Here is a 15,188-nt window from a genome sequence, read left to right as displayed (position 1 = left end):
ACCAAGTCACAAAGACACACACTGACACCATGTAACAAAGACATGCACTGATACCCAGTAACAAAGACATACACTGAAACCAAGAAACAAAGACATACACTGATACCCAGTAACACAGATACACACTTACACAAAGTAACAAAGACATACACTGACACCCAGGAACAAAGACAGACACTGACACCAAGTCACAAAAACATACACTGATACCCAGTAACACAGACACATACTTACACCAAGTAACAAAGACAAACACTGACACCAAGTAACAAAGACATCCACTGACACCAAGTAACAAAGACATACAATTAGAAAAAGTAACACAGACCCACACTGACACCCAGTAACACAAGCAAACACACACTGACACCCTGTAACATAGAGAAACACTGACACACAGTAACAAAGACATACACAGACAGACACTGACTCCAAGTAACAAAGACTAACAGAGACACACACTGACACCAAGTCACAAAGACATACACTGACACCCAGTAACAAAGACATACACTGACACTAAGTCACAAAGTCATACACTGATACCCAGTAACACAGACACACACATACACCAAGTAACAAAGCCATACACTGATATCCAGTGACACAGACACACACTGACACCAAGTAACAAAGACACACACTGACACCCAGTAACAAAGACATACACTGACACCAAGTCACAGAGACATACACTGATACCAAGTAACAAAGACATACAATTACACCAATTAACAAAGACACACACTTACACCAAGTAACACAGACATACACTGACACCATGTAACAAAGACATGCACTGATACACAGTGACACAGACACACACTTACACCAAGTAACAAAGACATACACTGATACCCAGTAACACAGACACACACTTACACCAAGTAACAAAGCCATACACTGACACCAAGTCACAAAGACACTCACTGACACCCAGTAACAAAGACATACACTGACACCAAGTCACAAAGACATACACTGATACCAAGTAACAAAGACATGCAATTACACCAAGTAACAAAGACACACACTTACACCAAGTAACACAGACATACACTGACACCAAGTAACAAGGACATACACTGTTACCCAGTAACGCAGACACACACTTACACCAAGTAACAAAGACATACACTGATACCAAGTAACACAGACACACACTTACACCAAGTAACACAGAAAAACACTTACACCAAGTAACAAAGACAGACACTGACACCAAGTAACAAAGACAGTCACTGATACCCAGTAACACAGACACACACTTACACCAAGTAACAAAGACATACACTGATACCTAGTAACACAGACACACACTTTCACCAAGTAACAAAGACATACACTGACACCAAGTCACAAAGACACACACTGAAACCATGTAACAAAGACATGCACTGATACCCAGGAACAAAGACATACACTGACACCAAGTCACAAAGACATACACTGATACCCAGTAACACAGACACATACTTACACCAAGTAACAAAGACAAACACTGACACCAAGTAACAAAGACATCCACTGACACCAAGTAACAAAGACATACAATTAGAAAAAGTAACACAGACACACACTGACACCCAGTAACACAAACAAACACACACTGACACCCTGTAACATAGAGAAACACTGACACACAGCAACAAAGACATACACAGACAGACACTGACACCAAGTAACAAAGACGAACAGAGGCACACACTGACACCAAGTCACAAAGACATACACTGACACCCAGTAACAAAGACATACACTGACACCAAGTCACAAAGACATACACTGATACCCAGTAACACAGACACACACTTACACCAAGTAACAAAGACATACACTGATATCCAGTAACACAGACACACATTTACACCAAGTAACACAGACATACACTGACACCAAGTAACAAAGACATACACTGACACCAAGTCACAAAGACATACACTGAAACCCAGTAACAAAGACATACACTGACACCAAGTCACAAAGACATACACTGACACCAAGTAACAAAGACATACACTGATAGCCAGTAGCACAGACACACACTTACACCAAGTAACCAAGACATAAGCTAACACCAAGTAACAAAGACATACACTTACACCTAGTGACAAAGACATACACTGACACCAAGTAACAAAGACATACAATTACACCAAGTAACAAAGACACACACTTACACCAAGTAGCACAGACATACACTGACACCCAGCAACAAAGACATGCACTGACATCCAGTAACAAAGACAAACACTGATACCAAGAAACAAAGACATACACTGATACCCAGTAACAAAGACATACAATTGCACCAAGTAAAAAAGACATACACTGACACCAAGTAACAAAGACATACACTGATACCAAGTAACACAGACACACACTTACACCAAGTAACACAAACACAGACTTACATCAAGTAACAAAGACATACACAGACACCAAGTAACAAAGACATACAATTACAGCAGGTAACAAAGACACACTGGGCGGCAAATTGGCACTGTGGTTAGCAGCCTCAAGTTCCAGGGACCCGGGCTCGATTCTGGGTAATGCCTCTGCGGAGTTTGCAAGTTCTCCCTGTGTCTGCGTGGGTTTCCTCCGGGTGCTCTGGTTTCCTCCCACATGCCAAAGACTTGCAGATTGATAGGTTAATTGGCCATTATAAATTGCCCCTAGTATAGGTAGGTGGTAGGGAAATATATAGGGACAGTTGGGGATGTGATAGGAATACGGGATTAGTGTAGGATTAGTATAAATGGGTGGTTGATGGTCGGCACAGACCTGGTTGGCCGATGGGCCTGTTTCAGTGCTGCATCACTAAACTAAATACTGACACCCAGTAACACAAAAAAACACACGCTGACACCCAGTAACATACAGAAACACTGATACACAGACACACACTGTCACCAAGTTACAAAGACATACACTGAAACCCAGTTACAAAGACATACACTCACGCCAAGGAACAAAGACATACACAGACACCATGTAACAAAGACATACACTGATACCCAGTAACACAGACAAACACTTACACCAAGTAACAAAGACATACACTGATATCCAGTAACACAGACACACACTTACACCAAGTAACACAGACATACACTGACACCAAGTAACAAAGACATACACAGACACCAAGTAACAAAGGCATACACTGACACCAAGTAACAAAGACATACACAGACACCAAGTAACAAAGACATACACTGACAGCAAGTCACAAAGACACACACTGGCACCCAATAACAAAGACATACACTGACACCAAGTCACAAAGACATACACTGATACCCAGTAACACAGACGCACACTTACACCAAGTTACACAGACATACACTGACACCAAGTAACAAAGACATACACTGATACCCAGTAACACAGACACACACTTACACCAAGTAGCAAAGACATACACTTACACCAAGTAACACAAACACACACTTACACCAAGTTACAAAGACATACACTGACACCAAGTAACAAAGACATACAATTACACCAAGTAACAAAGACACACACTTACACCAAGTAACACAGCCATACACTGACACCAAGAAACAAAGACATATACTATTACCCAGTAACACTGACAGACACTTACACCAAGTAATAAAGAGACACACACTTACACCATGTAACAAAGACATACACTGACACCAAGTAACAAAGACATACACTGATACCAAGTAACACAGACACACACTTACACCAAGTAACACAGACACACACTTACACCATGTAACAAAGACATACACTGACACCAAGTAACAAAGACATACTCTTACACCAAGTAACACAGACATACACTGACACCAAGTAACAAAGACACACAATGACACCCAGTAACAAAGACACACACTTACACCAAGTCACACAGACATACTCTGACACCAAGTCACAAAGACATACACTGATACCAAGTAACAAAGACATACAATTACACCAAGTAACAAAGACACACACTTACACCAAGTAACACAGACATGCACAGACACCATGTAACAACGACATGCACTGATACACAGTAACACAGACACACACTTACACCAAGTAACAAAGACATACACTGATACCCAGTAACACAGACACACACTTACACCAAGTAACAAAGACATACACTGACACCAAGTCACAAAGACACACACTGACACCCAGTATCAAAGACATGCAGTGACACCAAGTCACAAAGACATACACGGATACCAAGTCACAAAGACATGCAATTACACCAAGTAACAGAGACACACACTTACACCAAGTAACACAGACATACACTGAGACCAAGTAACAAGGACATACACTGTTACCCAGTAACGCAGACACACACTTACACCATGTAACAAAGACATACACTGATACCAAGTAACACAGACACACACTTGCACCAGGTAACACAGAAAAACACTTACACCTAGTAACAAAGACAGACACTGACACCAAGTAACAAAGGCAGACACTGATACCCAGTAACACAGACACACACTTACACCAAGTGACAAAGACATACACTGATACCAAGTAACACAGAAACACACTTACACCAACTAACATAGACACACACTTACACCAAGTAACAAAGACATACACTGATACACAGTAACACAGACACACATTTACATCAAGTAACAAAGACATACACTGATTCCTAGTAACACAGACACACACTTGCACCAAGTAACAAAGACATACACTGACACCAAGTCACAAAGACACACACTGACACCATGTAACAGAGACATGCACTGATACCCAGTAACAAAGACATACACTGACACCAAGAAACAAAGACATACACTGATACCCAGTAACACAGACACACACTTACACCATGTAACAAAGACATACACTGACACCCAGTAACAAAGACATACACTGACACCAAGTCACAAAGACATACACTGATACCCAGTAACACAGACACATACTTACACCAAGTAACAAAGACAAACACTGGCAACAAGTAACAAAGACATCCACTGACACCAAGTAACAAAGACACACAATTAGAAAAAGTAACACAGACACACACTGACACCCAGAAACACAAACAAACACACACTGACACCCTGTAACATAGAGAAACACTGACACACAGTAACAAAGACATACACAGACAGACACTGACACCAAGTAACAAAGACTAACAGAGACACACACTGACACCAAGTCACAAAGACATACACTGACACCCAGTAACAAAGACATACACTGACACCACTTCACAAAGGCATACACTGATACCCAGTAACACAGACACACACTTACACCAAGTAACAAAGACATAAACTGATATCCAGTAACACAGACACACACTTACACCAAGTAACACAGACATACACTGACACCAAGTAACAAAGACATACAATTACACCAAGTCACAAAGACAGACACTGACACACAGTAACAAAGACATACACTGACACCCAGTAACACAGACACACACTTACACCAAGTAACAAAGACATACATTGACACCAAGTAACAAAGACATACACTGATACCCAGTAACACAGACATACACTGACACCAAGTAACAAAGACATACACAGACACCAAGTAACAAAGGCATACACTTACACCAAGTAACAAAGACATACACTGACACCAAGTAACACAGACATACACTGACACCAAGTAACAAAGACAGACAATTACACCAAGTAGCAAAGACATACACTTACACCAAGTATTTTGACATACACTGACACCAAGTAACAAAGACATACAATTACACCAAGTAACACAGACATACACTGACACCATGTAACAAAGACATGCACTGATACCCAGTAACACAGACGCACACCTACACCAAGTAACAAAGACATACACTGATACCCAGTAACACAGACACACACTTACACCAAGTAACAAAGACATACACTGACACCAAGTCACAAAGACACACACTGACACCCAGTAACAAAGACATACACTGACACCAAGTCACAAAGACATGCACTGATACCAAGTAACAAGGACATACAATTACACCAAGTAACAAAGGCACACACTTCCACCAAGTAACACAGTCATACACTGACACCCAGTAACAAAGACATACACTGACACCAAGTCACAAAGACATGCACTGATACCAAGTAACAAAGACATACAATTACACCAAGTAACAAAGTCACACACTTACACCAAGTAACACAGACATACACTGACACCAAGTAACAAAGACATACACTGTTACCCAGTAACACAGACACACACTTACACCAAGTAACAAAGACAGACATAGACACCAAGTAACAAAGACATACACTGACACCAAGTAACAAAGACATACACTGATACCCAGTAACACAGACATACACTGACACCAAGTAACAAAGACATACACAGACACCAAGTAACAAAGGCATACACTTACACCAAGTAACAAAGACACACACTTACACCAAGTAACACAGACATACACTGACACCAAGTAACAAAGACAGACAATTACACCAAGTAGCAAAGACATACACTTACACCAAGTATTTTGACATACACTGACACCAAGTAACAAAGACATACAATTACACCAAGTAACACAGACATACACTGACACCATGTAACAAAGACATGCACTGATACCCAGTAACACAGACGCACACCTACACCAAGTAACAAAGACATACACTGATACCCAGTAACACAGACACACACTTACACCAAGTAACAAAGACATACACTGACACCAAGTCACAAAGACACACACTGACACCCAGTAACAAAGACATACACTGACACCAAGTCACAAAGACATGCACTGATACCAAGTAACAAGGACATACAATTACACCAAGTAACAAAGACACACACTTCCACCAAGTAACACAGACATACAATGAGACCAAGTAACAAGGACATACACTGTTACCCAGTAACGCAGACACACACTTACACCAAGTAACAAAGACATACACTGATACCAAGTAACACAGACACACACTTGCACCAGGTAACACAGAAAAACACTTACACCTAGTAACAAAGACAGACACTGACACCAAGTAACAAAGGCAGACACTGATACCCAGTAACACAGACACACTTACACCAAGTAACAAAGACAGACACTTACACCAAGTAACACAAACACACACTTACACCAAGTTACAAAGATGGAAACTGACACCAAGAAACAAAGACATACAATTACACCAAGTAACAAAGACACACACTTACACCAATTAACGCAGACATACACTGACACCAAGTAACAAAGACATACACCGACACCCAGTAACACAGACACACACTTACACCAAGTGACAAAGACATACACTGATACCAAGTAACACAGAAACACACTTACACCAACTAACATAGACACACACTTACACCAAGTAACAAAGACATACACTGACACCAAGTAACAAAGACACACACTTACACCAAGTAACACAGACATACACTGACACCATGTAACAAAGACATGCACTGATACACAGTAACACAGACACACACTTACATCAAGTAACAAAGACATACACTGATACCTAGTAACACAGACACACACTTGCACCAAGTAACAAAGACATACACTGACACCAAGTCACAAAGACACACACTGACACCATGTAACAAAGACATGCACTGATACCCAGTAACAAAGACATACAATGACACCAAGAAACAAAGACATACACTGATACCCAGTAACACAGACACACACTTACACCATGTAACAAAGACATACACTGACACCCAGTAACAAAGACATACACTGACACCAAGTCACAAAGGCATACACTGATACCCAGTAACACAGACACATACTTACACCAAGTAACAAAGACAAACACTGACACCAAGTAACAAAGACATCCACTGACACCAAGTAACAAAGACATACAATTAGAAAAAGTAACACAGACACACACTGACACCCAGAAACACAAACAAACACACACTGACACCCTGTAACATAGAGAAACACTGACACACAGTTACAAAGACATACACAGACAGACACTGACACCAAGTAACAAAGACTAACAGAGACACACACTGACACCAAGTCACAAAGACATACACTGACACCCAGTAACAAAGACATACACTGACACCACTTCACAAAGACATACACTGATACCCAGTAACACAGACACACACTTACACCAAGTAACAAAGACATACACTGATATCCAGTAACACAGACACACACTTACACCAAGTAACACAGACATACAATTACACCAAGTAACAAAGGCACACACTTCCACCAAGTAACACAGACATACACTGACACCCAGTAACAAAGACATACACTGACACCAAGTCACAAAGACATGCACTGATACCAAGTAACAAAGACATACAATTACACCAAGTAACAAAGTCACACACTTACACCAAGTAACACAGACATACACTGACACCAAGTAACAAAGACATACACTGTTACCCAGTAACACAGACACACACTTACACCAAGTAACAAAGACAGACATAGACACCAAGTAACAAAGACATACACTGACACCAAGTAACAAAGACATACACTGATACCCAGTAACACAGACATACACTGACACCAAGTAACAAAGACATACACAGACACCAAGTAACAAAGGCATACACTTACACCAAGTAACAAAGACACACACTTACACCAAGTAACACAGACATACACTGACACCAAGTAACAAAGGCAGACAATTACACCAAGTAGCAAAGACATACACTTACACCAAGTATTTTGACATACACTGACACCAAGTAACAAAGACATACAATTACACCAAGTAACACAGACATACACTGACACCATGTAACAAAGACATGCACTGATACCCAGTAACACAGACGCACACCTACACCAAGTAACAAAGACATACACTGATACCCAGTAACACAGACACATACTTACACCAAGTAACAAAGACATACACTGACACCAAGTCACAAAGACACACACTGACACCCAGTAACAAAGACATACACTGACACCAAGTCACAAAGACATGCACTGATACCAAGTAACAAGGACATACAATTACACCAAGTAACAAAGACACACACTTCCACCAAGTAACACAGACATACACTGACACCCAGTAACAAAGACATACACTGACACCAAGTCACAAAGACATGCACTGATACCAAGTAACAAAGACATACAATTACACCAAGTAACAAAGTCACACACTTACACCAAGTAACACAGACATACACTGACACCAAGTAACAAAGACATACACTGTTACCCAGTAACACAGACACACACTTACACCAAGTAACAAAGACAGACATAGACACCAAGTAACAAAGACAGACACTGATATCCATTAACACAGACACACACTTACACCAAGTAACAAAGACATACACTGACACCAAGTAACACAAACACACACTTACACCAAGTTACAAAGACATACAATTACACCAAGTAACAAAGACAGACAAATACACCAAGTAACAAAGACAGACACTGATACCCAGGAACACAGACACACACTTACACCAATTAACACAGCCATACTCTGACACCAAGTAACAAAGACATACACTGACACCCAGTAACAAAGGCATACTCTGACACCAAGTCACAAAGACATACACTGATACCCAGTAACACAGTCACACACTTACACCAAGTAACAAAGACATACACTGACACCAAGTAACAAAGACATACACTTACACCAAGTAACAAAGACATACACTTACACCAAGTAACACAGACATACACTGACAGCAAGTTACAAAGACATACAATTACACCAAGTAACAAAGACACACACTTACAGCAAGTAACACAGACATACACTGACACAAAGAAACAAAGACATACAATTACATAAAGTAACACAGACACACACTGACACACAGTAACACAAACAAACACACACTGACACCCAGTAACATAGAGAAACACTGACACACAGTAACAAAGTCATACACAGACAGACACTGACACCAAGTAACAAAGACTAACAGAGACACACACTGACACCAAGTCACAAAGACATACACTGACACCCAGTAACAAAGACATACACTGACACCAAGTAACAAAGACATACACTGATACCTAGTAAAACAGACACACACTTACACCAAGTCACAAAGACATACACTGACACCAAGTCACAAAGACACACTCTGACACCATGTAACAAAGACATGCACTGATACCCAGTAACAAAGACATACACTGACACCAAGTAACAAAGACATACACTGACACCAAGAAACAAAGACATACACTGATACCCAGTAACACAGACACACACTTACACCAAGTAACAAAGACATACACTGACACCCAGTAACAAAGATATACACTGACACCAAGTCACAGAGACATACACTGATACCAAGTAACACAGACACACACTTACACCAAGTAAGAAAGACAAACACTGACACCAAGTAACAAAGACATCCACTGACACCAAGAAACAAAGACATACAATTACAAAAAGTAACACAGACACACACTGACACCCAGTAACACAAACAAACACACACTGACTCCCAGTAACATAGAGAAACACTGACACACAGTAACAAAGACTTACGCAGACAGACACTGACACCAAGTAACAAAGACTAACAGAGACACACACTGACACCAAGTCACAAAGACATACACTGACACCCAGTAACAAAGACATACACTGACACCAAGTCACAAAGACATACACTGATACCCAGTAACGCAGACACACACTTCCACAATGTAACAAAGACAAACACTGACACCAAGTAACAAAGACATATACTTACACAAAGTAACACAGACATACACTGACACCAAGTAACAAAGACATACACTTACACCATGTAACAAAGACAAACACTTACACCAAGCAACACAGACATACACTGACACCAAGTAACAAAGACATACACTGTTACCCAGTAACACAGACACACACTTACACCAAGTAACAAAGACATACACAGATAACAAGTAACACAGGCACACACTTACACCAAGTAACACAGACACACACTTACACCAAGAAACAAAGACATACACTGACACCAAGTAACAAATACATACACTTACAGCAAGTAACACAGACATACACTGACAACAAGTAACAAAGACATACAATTACACCAAGTAACAAAGACACACACTTACACCAAGTAACACAGACATACACTGACACCATGTAACAAAGACATGCACTGATAGCCAGTAACACAGACATACACTTACACCAAGTAACAAAGACATACACTGATACCTAGTAACACAGACACACACTTACATCAAGTAACAAAGACATACACTGACACCCAGTAAGAAAGACATACACTGACACCAAGTCACAAAGACATACACTGCTGCCCAGTAACACAGACACACACTGACACCAAGTAAGAAAGACAAACTCTGACACCAAGTAACAAAGACATCCACTGACACCAAGTAACAAAGACACACACTTACACCAAGCAACACAGACATACACTGACACCAAGTAACAAAGACATACACTGACACCCAGTAACACAGACACACACATACACCAAGTAACGACGACAGACACTGACTCCAAGTAACAAAGACATACACTGATAACCAGTAACACAGACACACACTTACACCAAGTAACAAAGACACACACTTACACCAAGTAACACAGACATACACTGACACCAAGGCACAAGGACATACACTGACACCAAGTAACAAAGACATAAGCTGACACCCAGTAACCAAGACATACACTGACACAAATTCACAAAGACATACAGTGACACCCAGTAACAAAGACATACACAGACACAAAGTCACAAAGACATACACTGACACCAAGTAACAAAGACATAAACTGACACCCAGTAACGAAGACATACACTGACACAAAGTCACAAAGACATACAGTGACACCCAGTAACAAAGACATACACTGACAACAAGTCACAAAGACATACACTGACACTAAGTAACAAAGACATAAACTGATACCCAGTAACACAGACACACACTTAAACCAAGTAACAAATGCATACACTGACACCAAGTAACAAAGACAAACACTTACACCAAGTAACGCAGACATACACTGACACCAAGTAACAAAGACATACACTGACACCAAGTCACAAAGACACACACTGACACCCAGTATCAAAGACATGCAGTGACACCAAGTCACAAAGACATACACTGATACCAAGTCACAAAGACATGCAATTACACCAAGTAACAGAGACACACACTTACACCAAGTAACACAGACATACACTGAGACCAAGTATAAAGGACATACACTGTTACCCAGTAACGCAGACACACACTTACACCAAGTAACAAAGACATACACTGATACCAAGTAACACAGACACACACTTGCACCAGGTAACACAGAAAAACACTTACACCTAGTAACAAAGACAGACACTGACACCAAGTAACAAAGGCAGACACTGATACCCAGTAACACAGACACACACTTACACCAAGTAACAAAGACAGACACTTACACCAAGTAACACAAACACACACTTACACCAAGTTACAAAGACGGAAACTGACACCAAGAAACAAAGACATACAATTACACCAAGTAACAAAGACACACACTTACACCAATTAACGCAGACATACACTGACACCAAGTAACAAAGACATACACCGACACCCAGTAACACAGACACACACTTACACCAAGTGACAAAGACATACACTGATACCAAGTAACACAGAAACACACTTACACCAACTAACATAGACACACACTTACACCAAGTAACAAAGACATACACTGACACCAAGTAACAAAGACACACACTTACACCAAGTAACACAGACATACACTGACACCATGTAACAAAGACATGCACTGATACACAGTAACACAGACACACACTTACATCAAGTAACAAAGACATACACTGATACCTAGTAACACAGACACACACTTGCACCAAGTAACAAAGACATACACTGACACCAAGTCACAAAGACACACACTGACACCATGTAACAAAGACATGCAATGATACCCAGTAACAAAGACATACACTGACACCAAGAAACAAAGACATACACTGATACCCAGTAACACAGACACACACTTACACCATGTAACAAAGACATACACTGACACCCAGTAACAAAGACATACACTGACACCAAGTCACAAAGACATACACTGATACCCAGTAACACAGACACATACTTACACCAAGTAACAAAGACAAACACTGACACCAAGTAACAAAGACATCCACTGACACCAAGTAACAAAGACATACAATTAGAAAAAGTAACACAGACACACACTGACACCCAGAAACACAAACAAACACACACTGACACCCTGTAACATAGAGAAACACTGACACACAGTAACAAAGACATACACAGACAGACACTGACACCAAGTAACAAAGACTAACAGAGACACACACTGACACCAAGTCACAAAGACATACACTGACACCCAGTAACAAAGACATACACTGACACCACTTCACAAAGACATACACTGATACCCAGTAACACAGACACACACTTACACCAAGTAACAAAGACATACACTGATATCCAGTAACACAGACACACACTTACACCAAGTAACACAGACATACAATTACACCAAGTAACAAAGGCACACACTTCCACCAAGTAACACAGACATACACTGACACCCAGTAACAAAGACATACACTGACACCAAGTCACAAAGACATGCACTGATACCAAGTAACAAAGACATACAATTACACCAAGTAACAAAGTCACACACTTACACCAAGTAACACAGACATACACTGACACCAAGTAACAAAGACATACACTGTTACCCAGTAACACAGACACACACTTACACCAATTAACAAAGACAGACATAGACACCAAGTAACAAAGACATACACTGACACCAAGTAACAAAGACATACACTGATACCCAGTAACACAGACATACACTGACACCAAGTAACAAAGACATACACAGACACCAAGTAACAAAGGCATACACTTACACCAAGTAACAAAGACACACACTTACACCAAGTAACACAGACATACACTGACACCAAGTAACAAAGACAGACAATTACACCAAGTAGCAAAGACATACACTTACACCAAGTATTTTGACATACACTGACACCAAGTAACAAAGACATACAATTACACCAAGTAACACAGACATACACTGACACCATGTAACAAAGACATGCACTGATACCCAGTAACACAGACGCACACCTACACCAAGTAACAAAGACATACACTGATACCCAGTAACACAGACACACACTTACACCAAGTAACAAAGACATACACTGACACCAAGTCACAAAGACACACACTGACACCCAGTAACAAAGACATACACTGACACCAAGTCACAAAGACATGCACTGATACCAAGTAACAAGGACATACAATTACACCAAGTAACAAAGTCACACACTTACACCAAGTAACACAGACATACACTGACACCAAGTAACAAAGACATACACTGTTACCCAGTAACACAGACACACACTTACACCAAGTAACAAAGACAGACATAGACACCAAGTAACAAAGACAGACACTGATATCCAGTAACACAGACACACACTTACACCAAGTAACAAAGACATACACTGACACCAAGTAACACAAACACACACTTACACCAAGTTACAAAGACATACAATTACACCAAGTAACAAAGACAGACAAATACACCAAGTAACAAAGACAGACACTGATACCCAGGAACACAGACACACACTTACACCAATTAACACAGCCATACTCTGACACCAAGTAACAAAGACATACACTGACACCCAGTAACAAAGGCATACTCTGACACCAAGTCACAAAGACATACACTGATACCCAGTAACACAGTCACACACTTACACCAAGTAACAAAGACATACACTGACACCAAGTAACAAAGACATACACTTACACCAAGTAACAAAGACATACACTTACACCAAGTAACACAGACATACACTGACAGCAAGTTACAAAGACATGCAATTACACCAAGTAACAAAGACACACACTTACACCAAGTAACACAGACATACACTGACACCAAGAAACAAAGACATACAATTACATAAAGTAACACAGACACACACTGACACACAGTAACACAAACAAACACACACTGACACCCAGTAACATAGAGAAACACTGATACACAGTAACAAAGTCATACACAGACAGACACTGACACCAA

Source organism: Heterodontus francisci, unplaced genomic scaffold (assembly GCF_036365525.1).
Source record: "Heterodontus francisci isolate sHetFra1 unplaced genomic scaffold, sHetFra1.hap1 HAP1_SCAFFOLD_69, whole genome shotgun sequence".
NCBI classification, from domain to species: Eukaryota; Metazoa; Chordata; class Chondrichthyes; order Heterodontiformes; family Heterodontidae; genus Heterodontus; species Heterodontus francisci.
The sequence above is the reverse complement of the archived record's forward strand: the minus strand, read 5'-3'. Positions refer to the sequence as shown.